The 13882-nt window shown below is 39.4% G+C and overlaps 1 protein-coding gene across 1 annotated transcript in view; it reads left to right on the top strand.

The window, feature by feature from the left end:
* LOC111228848 (calsyntenin-2-like) overlaps positions 1-13882 on the top strand; it is a 144295-nt gene that overhangs the window by 118126 nt on the left and 12287 nt on the right. The window lies entirely within an intron of this gene.

The raw sequence follows: 13882 nt of genomic DNA, 5'->3' as shown, positions 1-13882 counted from the left end.
TCTGATGACTAGTTTTGTTTTGGATTTTTATTTTACATTTGCATAGAAAATTGCATGAAAAATGATATGCAAGACTGTTTTTAGCGTCAGGAGAGATGGATGCAAATATCACAGTGCGTTTTTCCTTGCCGCTATCTCTGCTGGTGCTGGTGTGTATCTTTCAGCCAGAGAGTTGTTTGTTGTGGGTCACAGGTACAACAAAATATATATTTTTTTTGTGTACCCTCCAACCAGGTAGCTGTTTGTTATAGGCCAAAGGTAGATTGAAAAGTGTTTTTCTCAGGCCAGCGTTCTTTTCTCCTGAGGCCCACAGAGGTGGATGCGACAAAGAGAAGGGCAGCCAATAGCAGACTGCTACGTTTGCTTTGCAAACAACCTCAAGACACTGTTCTATTTCAGTCTAGCTTCTTCTCATTCTCTCTCAGTCTCTCATTATCTTCCTCCTATTCTCTCTCTGACTTATTCTCTCCCACACACATATACAGTACGTAGATAGCAGGGATCCCATTTGCTCCTTTAGTTGGATGTTGTAAAGGACCACGGAGGAAGCATGCAGTGCAGTCAAAGAGAATTTGTGTTGAGTTACCCAACAGAACAAGTCACTTGTGCAGAGACTAATTAAATATAAATGGAAACTGGTCTGAAATACAGGAGCTTAACAAGCAAAATGACATAGGAGCGCAAATGGGCTGATTAAAAGATGAAAATCTACTCTGTGATTCTCATATATTGCTGATTTCCTGTGCTTTTAATTTTAATGATATTTTTGATAATATTTCTTTTTCAAATGTTTTATGTTCAGGAGGAAAAAGCAGTGGATTAGTGAAGCTCAAGTTTTATTGATGAGAAAAGATGTCTTGCAGCTGGATTGCATTATTGTCTAAAGGCTATTGTCAAGGGAGAAACTGGTGTCTCTACCTCTTTTACAGCTGATTTAGGTCTTTCTTATTGTGGAATCTCAGTGCAAAATGGTGAGTCTAGAAAGAAACAACTGTTCTTTGAATCTAAAGAACTGACATCAAAACCTGATGTGTGCCCTGAAGCAGCACTCGGTATTTATGTCAAAGAGAAAATGGGCGCTGTGTCTTTGAAAACAGTTGCAACCTTCTATAAATACAATATTCTCTTTGGATTTTTTTCTCTGAAGAGGCCAGAAGGTGTAGCGAACTTTACAACTCGAGAGAAAATGCAGGCACATGCATTTTTTAATTCTTTATTTCAAAATCCAATTTAAAGTTCACTTTAGAGAGCGTCCAGTCTGCCGTCAGTCCAACACGGGCATCTTGGACAGTAAAAGAATCAAGTTTGATGCTGAACCCACAACCTTTCTTCTAGACTGTTAAGTAAATGGCTATTAATGCTAATGTTGGCTATGTAGTAATAACAAATACTTACATATAGCACCTTTAATTAATGGGTGTTGTGAGCACTAGGTCACCCTGGCTTAAAGGTAGATGGACACTTGATAGAGTTATAACAAGTCAATGGTTGCAAAAGTATTCCCTCATTCACAAATCCACTTTTCTCTACTATAGTGAGCAGCAAACTGAAAAACCATGACTGTGTCATCACTGACAGGTGTAGTGTGTCACTACTGTAATTTTATCCTCTATAAAATGCAGTTTTAGCATCTTTTAAAGGGCACTGAATTGGGGGATGGACTACATTTCACACTAAGACACTCAAACGAGTCAGAAGTGTATTATATTGCAAACAGAGTGTGATTTCAGACGCTGCCAAAATGTCTGCTGTGAAAAAAGTCGATTAAATTGTAATTAGATGTGAGCATCATGTCCTATGCATTGCCACGTTTTTCATTTTAATTTTCTTTCTTCATAAAAATTAAGAGAATGACAAAACAGTCATTTCAAGTATAGATCCATATAATATGAATTCATACAATTAGGATTTTAAAATGTCTTGTAGCAGAACAGTCTGCAGATACACAGTGCTACTGTAGATCATAGTGTAATGTCAGTTTACCTTGTGCAGTGGCATCTGCTAGTTGGCTTGTGTGACTGTCTTGTTATAATGTTGTGTATATGTAAAGTAATGTGTTCTCTGGTTTCTTTTGTAAGAGCTCTTGACCTCAGTGAAACTTGAAACTGAATAAATAGAGCTTAATGCATGGAATAAGTGACAATTGTAAAAACATAATATCTAACCTCACTGTTAGATCACACACTTTTCTTTTTTACTCACAACTACCTGTGGTTATTTATGTTATTCAATCTATGACTTTTATAATATTCAAATTACATATTTATACTATGTGATGTAGTAATAACTAGACCAAACATAAGACGACTAAGGTTAGGAGCTGCTACACTGCCTAGTGACAAATAACCTAGTGTTGAATCATGGGTAAGCTCAGACAGTGATAGAAACTGTTGAGAGAAGAGTTTTGGTTTGGATAGAAAGAAGAAGGTGACTGTGGGTTGTCACAGCTGCATCTTACTGTCCTTGTTCCTCCAGCACTTAGAAAGGACACTCAATGGCTTCCGTGGCAACTCCATTTAGCTCTATTGATTTTGCAATTCTCACCCGAGAGGGGAGGGGAAGAGAGGGATGAAAGGAAGCTGGCAAAGAGAGGGCGATAGAGAGAGAGGCTTCTATTTTCCATGTCGATCGAACATTCTGGAGGAATGTCACATCTGACAGGAACCTCAGTGCATATGTGAACACATACACACATACACACACACACACACACACACACACACAAACACACCGCTCACGTCCTTGTCTTACTACATTTGTGGGGACCTGTCATTGACAGAAAAGCATTCCCTAGCCCCTTTCCTTTCCCTAACCTTAAACATCACAACTGAATGCATAACCCCAACCTAAACCTTATTCTAACCTGAATGTTTAAAACCATCAAACAGCCATTTACACTTGTGGGCTCCAGCATTTTGGTGTTCACAAAGCAGCTTTCAGACCCCACAATTATAGTGGGCTCCTGGTTTTCAGACCCCACAATAGATTAAAACAAGGCCAGCCACACCTACACACACACACACACACACACACACACACACACACACACACACACACACACAGCATACCTATTTTCTTCCCTAGCAATCTTTCAGCCTTGGTAATGGACTAGAGGATGGATCACTCCTCTTTGCACACATTATTCAGTCTCCCTGAGTTGAGAGAACCTATCAGTACAATCCAGCTGTCCAAGAGATATTCACTCACAGTCACACAAGTCCTATACACGTCAAGATTCATGCGTGTAATGTCCTGTAAGCCAAAGATGGCAGGAATATGTCAAGCGTAGTCATAAAGCGGGGGTGGGGGGGGTGGGGGGGTAGGAAGAAGAAAAAAACATACAAAGTTACAAAACAAAGAGACTGGGCCTTTTTATACTGTCTCTATTTCAAGATTGAATGTCTTTGTATGTTTGCCCAACTTAGTAAGATAAAGAACAAGTGTGTGCGATGGGGCATTGATCTAAACCCTTACAAATGTGGTGTTATTTACTCACAGCTGGGTCCTTATAGATAGAGTCAGAAAAAGCCATGTTAACACAAAGGTGAGAGAGACAAACACACAGTATTTTTTCTCAGCTGAGGTCTGAGATGTGAAACAGATTAAAAGAGCCAATGAATTATTTGTGTTGGCAGCGGTTGCACATCAGTCCAAGATAACTGTACAATTGACGGAGCATGGTGGTGGACCATGTGTTGTGAATCACAAATAAACTTTCCAATTTCGCCCAATTTCACTGCTTGGAACAACTGCAGACCCCCTGCTATCTATCATTTATGTCTGAGTTCGACTATAGCGACTGAATGTTGGAATCTTGTCTTTGCAGCATCTACAATTATCTGTCTTATCTGCCTGCTATTACCATGCTTGTTGTGCCATGGCTTGTTCTCTGTCCTGTGTTGATTAGAAGCCTCCCTTTGTTTCTCAGGAGATTAATTGGATGGTGTTGGAGGTGTGTGTACGTGTAAGAGGGTGTATTGCCTCTCTGCCTGTTTGTTGCAAATACCAGGAGAGATTGAAGTGCCTATTCAAAGAGTGATCCAGCTCCATCTCAAACACGAGAAACTGACTGATAAATGCTTCATTTCAATTACAACGTACTTCCATTTCACTCAGTGTACGCGGCGTATACAAGAATATGTTTTTAAAGGTGAAAGCTGAAAGCATCTGGAATGACAGTGGAAGAGGGCTGTATTTGTCACACGGCTGAAAAAAAGTGTAAAAAGATTTTATAATAGTCAAATCTCAAAAAATCTCCTTGAAGTGACGCACTGCTTTTAGTTGTATGAAAGCGTCTCACAGATCCACAATTTCAATTGCCATTATATGCTCTCTGGCATTGCTGTGTTTATTCACTTTTCAGTTTGCTATGAATCACTCTAATTTTGCAAGTCATCCTATTGCAAGGACTCAAAATGCAGCATGCTTTAGTATAGAAGCAGACTAGCTGGCGCTGATAAAACATATTTTGCGCGTTTCTGTGAGAGCAGAACAGAAAAAGACAGAGTGACAAGGAAGAGATTTAACATTTCCTCTAGTACGTACATTTGAGTGTGTTTATTTAATTTCTGGTGTCCATTTTTCAAATGACCTCATTTGAGAGCTCAGCTGTACCTTGTCTCCTCCAGGAGCTTCCTGTGTTACTCCCATGTACAGCTGCAACATCTCACTAAATGTAAATGTCTATGCAGGTTGTGTGCTGAGGTGGGGTACTTAATGCCACTATCCCCTGCTCATGGACCACTCAGCAGACGTGCTGAGTGCACCAAATGCACTACATAAGCATACAGTGAGCATACTAATGTATTGATTGCTGGTTTCTTCCATATCTCATCTTTCTGTTTTCTCCTACTCCATCTATCTCTCCATCTCTTGGAGATTGTCGAGTGTCCTCCCTCTCTAACTCCTGCCATTACTTTAGGCAAAAAAAAAAAAAAAAAACTTTTTATGCCGACCCTAAAGTAAATTTTCAATAATTCACTGATATTATATTGCGTCATTAACTGACAGACCGACTGACAAAAACATTTCAACAATCATGCAGCAAAACATAATTGCAAAGCAGACCTTTGACTTGAAGTGGCAGACATATTTTGCATTGACCTTACTTAAACTAAGGCCTGAAAGCAGACCTTGATGCAATTCTTCATTAATAATTTTCCTTTGAAATAGTACAAAACTCCAGTGAGTTGTGGGTATTCAATATTTTGTATGGCATATACATTACATTTAACTTTGAGGGCACATAATAGAAATATGCTACATTTGTATGGCAACATGTGTTGCACAGTATTGCAAGTTTTTGTTGAGCATATTAGCGCTTCCTTTCTATCTTTATTTTACAGTTCTTTTATTTTATTTTATTTTCCTCTAACTTTCACTATCCTTGTCACTCCCTTCCACCACACTGACACATAATAGGCTGGCATCAATAATGCAGTGCCACAACAGTGGCTGAGGAGAGGAGAGCAGAGGAGAGGCAAGGAATGTGAATAAGAACAAAGGAGATGAAAAAGAGAAAGAGAAGAGAGGTGGACGCTAGGAGGGAGAGGTGAGGTGGAGGTGGGGATAGCAGGAGAAGAGAGAACAGATAATGGGGCATGGAAAAAGCCAGAGGAGATTGCGAGGACAGAGCGCAATTGTGCCTGAAGGCGAAGCTTCAGATTTATTAAATAAATCATGTGAATGCTAAATTCACAGAAGGTAAGAAATCGATAGGTTTGGAGAGAACAGGAGCAAAAGAAAATTATCCGCAATATATGCAAATTCATGCGCCAGTCCTAACCAATCATCATACCCTTCACATTAGCAAAAAATTGAGTATACCTGTGGGGCACTGTTTGTCACTAAGAATTGATCTGAACTCCTAATGCATGGTTTGTATCCATATAAGGAATCCTCCTTCCATCCTAAACCTCTCCAGTGCATCAAAATAAACTTGACCCTATTAAATGGCTTCTCAGCAGACAGCAGAATGTCCTCATTATTCTGTTTATGTCAGCAGATTTAAAATGCCCCAGTGCTATCCGTGAGAAAGGGATTATGTGTGGATTGGTTTTTCTCCTTAGCAAGATGCACAATATGCCAATCTGGTTTATTACCTGATTCATATAACCTCTGTTTTGCACAAAAATAAAGATTTGGGACTGCTCTCCTTGTTAGGAGTTGGGTCTAATACTGTGCAGGCAGCGTCTAATTGTTTTGCCAGATATCCTTTGGGTGACAACTCAGCCCCAACACTGTGTAGTATTTTCTAAGTCCAATTGGAACTCTAGATCTTCCTTCTTTCATGCCCATACATAAGATGTAATAGCCTCTTGTAAATATGCCTTGGCAGATTTCCACAAGATAGACGGGCTTATCGCTACTGTTTTACTCTCAGCAATAAAACACTGCTATTGTATGGTAATATACAGCAGGCACCATCTCTGTAAGGAGGGGAGATACTTCTGGTAATAGTGGACTGATCAGAAAGTGTCTGGATACCATTGAACAGTCTTTGATTCTATCTAAAGCAGTTGTGAAAAGAAGGAGGTAATCTGTCTTTGAGAATACCTGAAGGAGGTTGTGTATTCTTCCATCTGAGGGATAGAGCATCCTCCAAATGTTTTACAAATCCAGATCACTGAGAAATAGTCAGAGGCTGAAGTTTGAGTGGAGCTGGAAGGTGACATGTCAATGTCAGGGTCAGAAACAATAAGTCGAAAGTACAATGTAGCAAGACAATTATACTTTATATATAATATCAGGGTGTAAAAACACTGAGAGAATAGCCCGAGTTCTCCAAAAAGAAAGTCAGAAATCTATATCATAGCTTCTGTGCTGTTGCTTTATCCAAGTTAAAAGGAAGAAACTGTTTGAATAGTTCCCTCATACTTGAGAAATTGCATGATGAGTAAAGCACCTCCCTGGCGGTCTCCTTCCTAATTTAAAAACCCAGCACACTCACATAGGTGCTTTTAATTATTCCTGCTGATTAGACTTCTGCTGGTTGATGAGGATTAGAGCTATGCTGGGAATCACATCACCAAACAATGTTTACTGAAAAGAAGAGGGCTTTTTCACAGAAGGCATTTTGACAAAGTCAAGTAGGAAAAGGCACAGGTGTGAATATTCAAAATGATGGCTGAATACCATTTAGCTGCTTCAGTTTCCACCACAGCAGGACTGATTTACCATTACTACTGTTGCAAGTGTTAACATGCAGCGAGCAGGCTTTATGCTAATACAGCTGATTCCAACTGAACATATATACTGATGGCTCATGGATGGCAAACTCTTTACAATATATACAATATGTACAGTACATCCGATGCATTTTTCTTCTCTCACTCACTTTCCACCACAAACTAAAACTAAACAAACATGGCGGCAAGCAAACCAATAACTAGGGCACCGACTGCCTGATACCTGCCACCCAGTCAAGTGACTAAACCAATATCATACATGAGCGAACAAGTCCTTCATCACATTCAGGGTAAGAGGCAATTAACCTGGCATCGTGACCCCTCTTAAACTTCGTGTCAAAAAACAACAGCTTGAGCAGAAAGTCACACTGGTTCTAAAATTAGTGTTTAACTGATTCAGGCCTGCAATTGAGCCGAATCCAGATGACACTTAAAAAAAAACATAGCTATCCTTGATGTTAGGAGTAATACCTGTGCTGTGAAAAAGGCCTTAAAAGGTTGATAATACTAAGAGGTTGAAGAGGGAACGTCGGTGAAGCAGAGTCTGTACCTGCCTCACACAGTCCTGAGAAGAGGTTTTATCAGGCTAAATAATTGAAAGCACCTATGTGGGCGTGCCATGGGTGTTAATATGCTAATTAATATTCAAAGGGGCCATGTCAGTCTTAAGATTGACCTTGCTTAGTCTCAAGATCCAGCATGTTTTAGAGCCAGGATTCAAAAATCTTGACTGCTCTCCTTCCTTCTGCACCTTCTTTATTCCCAGTTTCTCGTATTTTTCCCATCATCTTGTGTTTTCGCCGTCCTCAGCTTGTTCTATTGAAGTTCTTAAATGTTTAATGAAATGCTGGCATTTCATTTCAGTAATCCTTTTGGCATTGTCTGATAAGCAGCAGTTCATTCTGACAAAAGTAGTTTTTGTAGTTAGCTGAACCTGCACTGCATTTGGGCGCAAATCTGTAGCATTCTGAGCCATAAAAGTAAGAAAGATGAAAAGTTTTTTATTGGAGGAAATGCTGTTATTTTCCACACTTTGGCTTCCAGATGTTTTTCTTATAGTTATAGTCGTAAGTTACTGTTTCCCGCAGTTATTCAGCAAAAGAGGTTTAAATCCATCAAAAAGGTAGAAATAGTCAATTTTGGAAGTCTATCAAAAAAAAATATCATCATGTGACCCTGTCTGGAAAGTACTTTTCAAAATATTCTGTTTGCGGTGTTGGAAAACAGCGACTTCATTCGAATAGAAGTCCAAAATGTAGAAAAAAGAAAAGTATTTTAAAATATGGCCACAGTACATTAGCAGGGACATGGTCGTAGTGTCTCTCTACCTCTGCCTCTGTTTCTGTTTCTCTGTCTCTCTTGCTCTGTTGTGGGGTGGCTCTGACCTGCACCCTGCTTTGGGACCAGCTCATTACAGAGTTTAAACATTCATCGTCTTGTTAGTGTTACAGAAATACTTTCATGTTCTCACTGACTAATATTCCGTCAGACAAGCATTGTGTAAACAAACATGCCTCTGCAGCAGAACGAGTACTGCTGATGATATCTGCTATTGATGTGTGTAGATGTGCATGTGTGTACATTTTGAAAGTATGATTTCTCAAATTTAGACAGTCAGCAGCATAAATAAACTGAGTGCTGGATTGGATTAAAGACTGTAACTTCACAACTGACTCCATAAAGCAACGATATTGTTATCGTTTGTCTGTAATTGGTCAGTTTGTCTGCTCTCTCTTTTTTTTTTTATTCTTCGTCTTTTGTTTAAAAGCGCTGTGGTGTGACATTGTGAAATCCACCTGTTGGGACCTTTTTTTGCTGCTCAGCAGCTGGTGCTGATGGGTCCAGAGGGGCCGGCCTGGAAACACGGTGACACAGTCATCTCCTCTGACCTCATCATTACAGTCGCCATGAGACTTTACACTGAGAGACTCCTCTCCTCTCTCCCACATCCTGTCTTCATATCTCCTTTCCCTCACCTCCCTCTCGACAGGAACAAAACAATCAGAAAAGAAGAAGAAAATATGTAAACACCATTTCGTGAGGCCTTGTGGTAGAAATGATTGTAAAGAGTTGAGTGTGAGTCACAGTGCTTGGACTGGAAAATGTCACCTGGGCTGTGTTTCAAGTCAACACGGGTCCTCTGTGTTGACTCTTTGATTATAAACCAACAAAGGGCAGACCGTTCAGACTGACAGGCAAATTACACACAGGCCAAATGAAAATGATTTAAACATGAATGAATAGTAATAAAAAGAAAATGGACACTTGAATAATCTGCAGGGAAATATCTGAGCAAAGACAGAAGACAAGCCCTGTCCACCAGAAGATTTTTAATGTTTTACCACATGAGGAATGACCACCTTAATAATAACCACCATCTGGCAGCTAGTTAGTGCTCAACACTCTTCCTGGTCAATGACAAATACACACATTAACAAAAGACCACAGAACATACAGCCTGTGATGCTGTTCAGACTGTTCATGTTACATCAGCGGATGTTTTGCGTAAATGAAGTCAAATTCAGATTTGGTTATTATGTTAATTTAGGTTTTACTATTTTCTGCTACTGCAGCCAAACCTCTGACCTTGTCACTTCTGCCTCTGTCGATCCAAACAAACACTACTTGGCAACAATTTTAATAATCAATGCCAGTTTTATGTAAAATGAATATCTTTTGGTTTTGAACTGTTGGCTGGATAACAAAAAGTAAGAAAACAATATGTCATGGTGAGGATAAACCAAAAACTCTAACCCTGTACCCCAGTAACACACATCCACAGGCTCTGCAGGCATCTTCAGTTTCATCTCCAAAATCAGACTAAAAAGATGCAGAAATGAATATTTTGATATTAAAAAGATATCATGACCACAGCTGTACTGTTCTGGTTCACTCTCACTGCAGCTGGCAGGCAGCTGTTTTCAGAGAAAAAGCTGTAAAAGGCCACTGCACACTAGCTGATCAATCAATCACTTATTGCAGGTTTATGTCTCAGAAAACATATTTGTAATGTGAACTTCATAACTTAATATTTTTTATCTTCATATGACCATTTAGAAATAAAAAAACACAGATGTGAAATATCACAGCACTAACAACTAGTGTGAGTGCCATGGGATCTGATATCAGTGTAATGACAAAGATGTCGGGAGAGAGGAGAAAGATTGTTAATTGTCTGTGTTTGTGTTTAATGTTCTGAAGTTGATAACAGAACCGTGTTAACAGGCGTGTATCATAGATGATTGCACTACAGCTACTCCGTAAACTGTAACAAAATGACTCGTGATCTTGCTAATAATGTTTTATTATTTACACATGTCAATTTTTTATTAAATAGAACTATACACAGTATTTCTCTTCTTTGTCTGGCCCTCGGTTCCTGTCAGCTTGACATTGAATTGAACCTTTGCGTTTAAACATTCAAACAATAGAGTCTGATTACGAGTGTACTGAGAGCTTTTCATACCGGCAGTCGCTCAGCATGAGTGTTTGAATTATATAGTAAAAAAGTATATAGACATCCAGGNATTCAAACAATAGAGTCTGATTACGAGTGTACTGAGAGCTCCTAAGGATTTTCATACCAGCAGTCAATTATTTGTTCATGCCCTTTAATTCTGCCATTCTCTCCAGCACCCACTCCATGAGTTACTACACTCAAAGATGGAGAGAAAGGATGGGTGAGCCTGCGCGAGATGAGAGATTACAGGAGAAACAATCAGCTTTACTGTGTGAGAAAAAACTCAGTTTGTTGCTGTCATATTTCCACGCTGCCCAAAGTCTATCTTTTAGCCATGCTAGTGGTGTGACTCTATGGATGCTGGATGGCTTTGGTTCAGACTGAAATATCTCAAATGATTAAATGGGTTCTCTTGAAATTTAGTTCTGATAATTCATGTCCACCTCCTGATGTTTATCTCACACCAAATACCTGCTAAATCAATGATAGTCCCATCAGCCTCACATGTATGTTGTGTTTAGTTCTAGTGTTAGCATGCTAAACCGCTGAACTAAGATGATGAACATGGTAAATGGTGTACTCACTAAACATCTGCACATTTGCATTGTGATTGTGCTTCATGCAAGTGTTAGCATTTAGCTGTAGGTACCCCCCCCCCCCCCGGGGGTGCTAACGTGGATGTAAACACCTGTCTTGTTTCACACATGATACTAACCATTTTTTTTAGCTCTGGCAGCATCATTGTACATTGTACCCTAACAAGGTAGCAGATTAAACGTCATGCTAAACCAACACAGCTGTTCCTAATGTCAAAGTCCAGCAACGAAAAGGTTAAATGTCTCTAATTCAATTTTTTCTGTGTCTATTTTAAGTTCAGAGGATGCTGAAAAAATGAAATTGAAAGAGACTTCTGATTAATTTGCATGTCCAAACTCTTCTGATCTTGCCCCAAAAAGGCCCTGTAGGGCTGGGGGTGTGAACTGATGTTGTGTTTTGACAGGGAGAGGTCAGGAACATTAGAATTATCAGATCGTAATAAATAAATCAGCAGTTTTATATTTTCCACTGTTAAGCAGTCGGAGAAGGGGCAGAGCGGAGTAATGAGGTAAGATGAAAGTGAGGAAGAGAGTGAAAGGGGACGAGCAAGAGAGAGAGTGGCAGGTATATTACAAAGATGTAAAGAATATTTATTTTATCATTAAAAGGCCTTTACATTATGCAGCTATTATTGCATTATAGCATTGAACTATATGGTCATTCTTTTATAGGCTCCACATGATTAGCGCATTGGGACTACTTAATGCACTATAAGAGGAGACAGTCACCAACACAAACAGTGCAGTTGTGGAGACATGTAACTCCGCACTCACCTCTGCTGGCAGTCAGCCACCCAGCTGCTAAACGAAAGTGGCAATTCATTCTGCCTGTCTAGTCAAGTACACATACAAATCCTGAATGTGAGCTGATGAAACTGAAACACACTGTCATTGTCAATAACACATGCATGGCATCCTGGGATATTTCAATCTGTGTACAGTACATGAAGCAGTACAGTGGTGCAGAAGTATAGTTTTGAATGATTAGGCTGAGATCTACTCGTGATCATATAAGGAATCAAAGTCATAGAAACCACAGTCACTGGGCATTTTTTCCCAGTATCTGTTGAGAGGTGTGTGCAGGAGGGGTATCTGGGATATCCTGTGGGAATTTTTGTCTTTTCACACTCATAAAGAGTGAGACTGTACGTTCTAAATCAAACATCCCTGGAGATTCCTGGTAGCTCCAGCACAGGTCTCAACCCCATTAGTTCATATCACAGCTTGAAACAACTACCAGTGTGTGTGTGTGTGTGTGTGTGTGTGAGCGTGTGAGCCTTAGAAAGAAATCTAACAAATCAAAATCCTTCTGAATGTTGTTTTCTTTCCTGCTGTTTTTCTCCGTGCATCTCAAATCAGCATATATTCTTCTCTTCAGTGCAAATAAACCATTTGCTGTTAATTCATCCGAATCCTTCACACAAGACTGATTACAGAAAAACAGATGCTACAGCCAGAACAAGAGAAAGAATAATGGGAGGATTTATAAATCCTTTAAGACTTCTATCTACCTACCTGAGAGTATCACTTTAAAAGTAAATACACTCATAGTTTAAGTGGTTTAAGTTGATGTATGGATGTTTTTCACATCTCACGGTGATCCAGATTAAGAACAAGCCTTGTGTTACGGATGTGTTGTTGCTTTCAGGACCCTTGTGCAGTGTTGTATGTGTCATTCATCCTTTGAGCCAGTAAAATAGGGGAAAGCAACATTTCTATTTAGCATTTTTACAGCATATAACACCTAAAACCTACTGTGACATGACAGGTCGCAGTTTGCTCTGGGTGCAAGGAACATTCATACATTGTCCATTGGCACACATTGGCTGGCTTGTTCTAAAGATGTAGAAATTTCCCACAGAGCTGAAAGGATGTTGGACTTACGTTCGCCAGGTGGACAGAAACACTATTCGAGATGAATGATAATGTTGCCCCTTAATTACAGGATCTCTAGCAACTATTCACCAACAAGTTTTCCATGTCAGTGTAAAGGAGATGTTACCGTCAACCTTGTGTTCTCAACTTGTTTCGGCTGCCAGAAAAAAATTAACTTGCATATTTTGAAATTTTGCAAACATGAGAATCTATTCCTTCCATTCATAATGTGGCCACAGCATAAGACATAAACACATTTTCTCTCACACTCACACCTGCAGGCAATTCAAAACAAAATTCCAATTCTGCTCTAAACCTGCATTTCAAAAGCCTCTGGACTAACTGGACTTTAATTCAAACCTCAAGATATTACTCAACTGTGCTTCACTTTAATCCAACGTTTCAGGGCAAAAGCCTTGAAGAGCCGAAAAATTAGTCAGTCGACAGAAAATTAATTGTCAAAATTGTTCCATTATTTCAGTAATTTGTTTCAAGCAAAAATGCAAAAAAAAAGTCAATAGTTCCAGCTTCTCAAATCTCTTGTCTTTTTTGTCAGTAAACTGAATATATGGGTTTTTGACTGTTGTTTGGACAAAACAGACACTGTCATGTCGGGCTAATCTGCAAGATCATCAATAATAAAAAACGATCCTTAGGTGGAGCCCTAAAGCCATGTAGGCAAAAACAGTGAATATGTTTTGACATTATTGCCCCGGTTGCAAAAAAGTGTGTGTGTGTGTGTGTGTGTGTTTGTGGTGGGTACA

This window comes from Seriola dumerili, unplaced genomic scaffold, assembly GCF_002260705.1.
Source record: "Seriola dumerili isolate Sdu_G_001 unplaced genomic scaffold, Sdu_1.0 BDQW01000226.1, whole genome shotgun sequence".
Lineage (NCBI taxonomy): Eukaryota > Metazoa > Chordata > Actinopteri > Carangiformes > Carangidae > Seriola > Seriola dumerili.
This window is presented reverse-complemented; position numbering and strand designations above follow the sequence as displayed.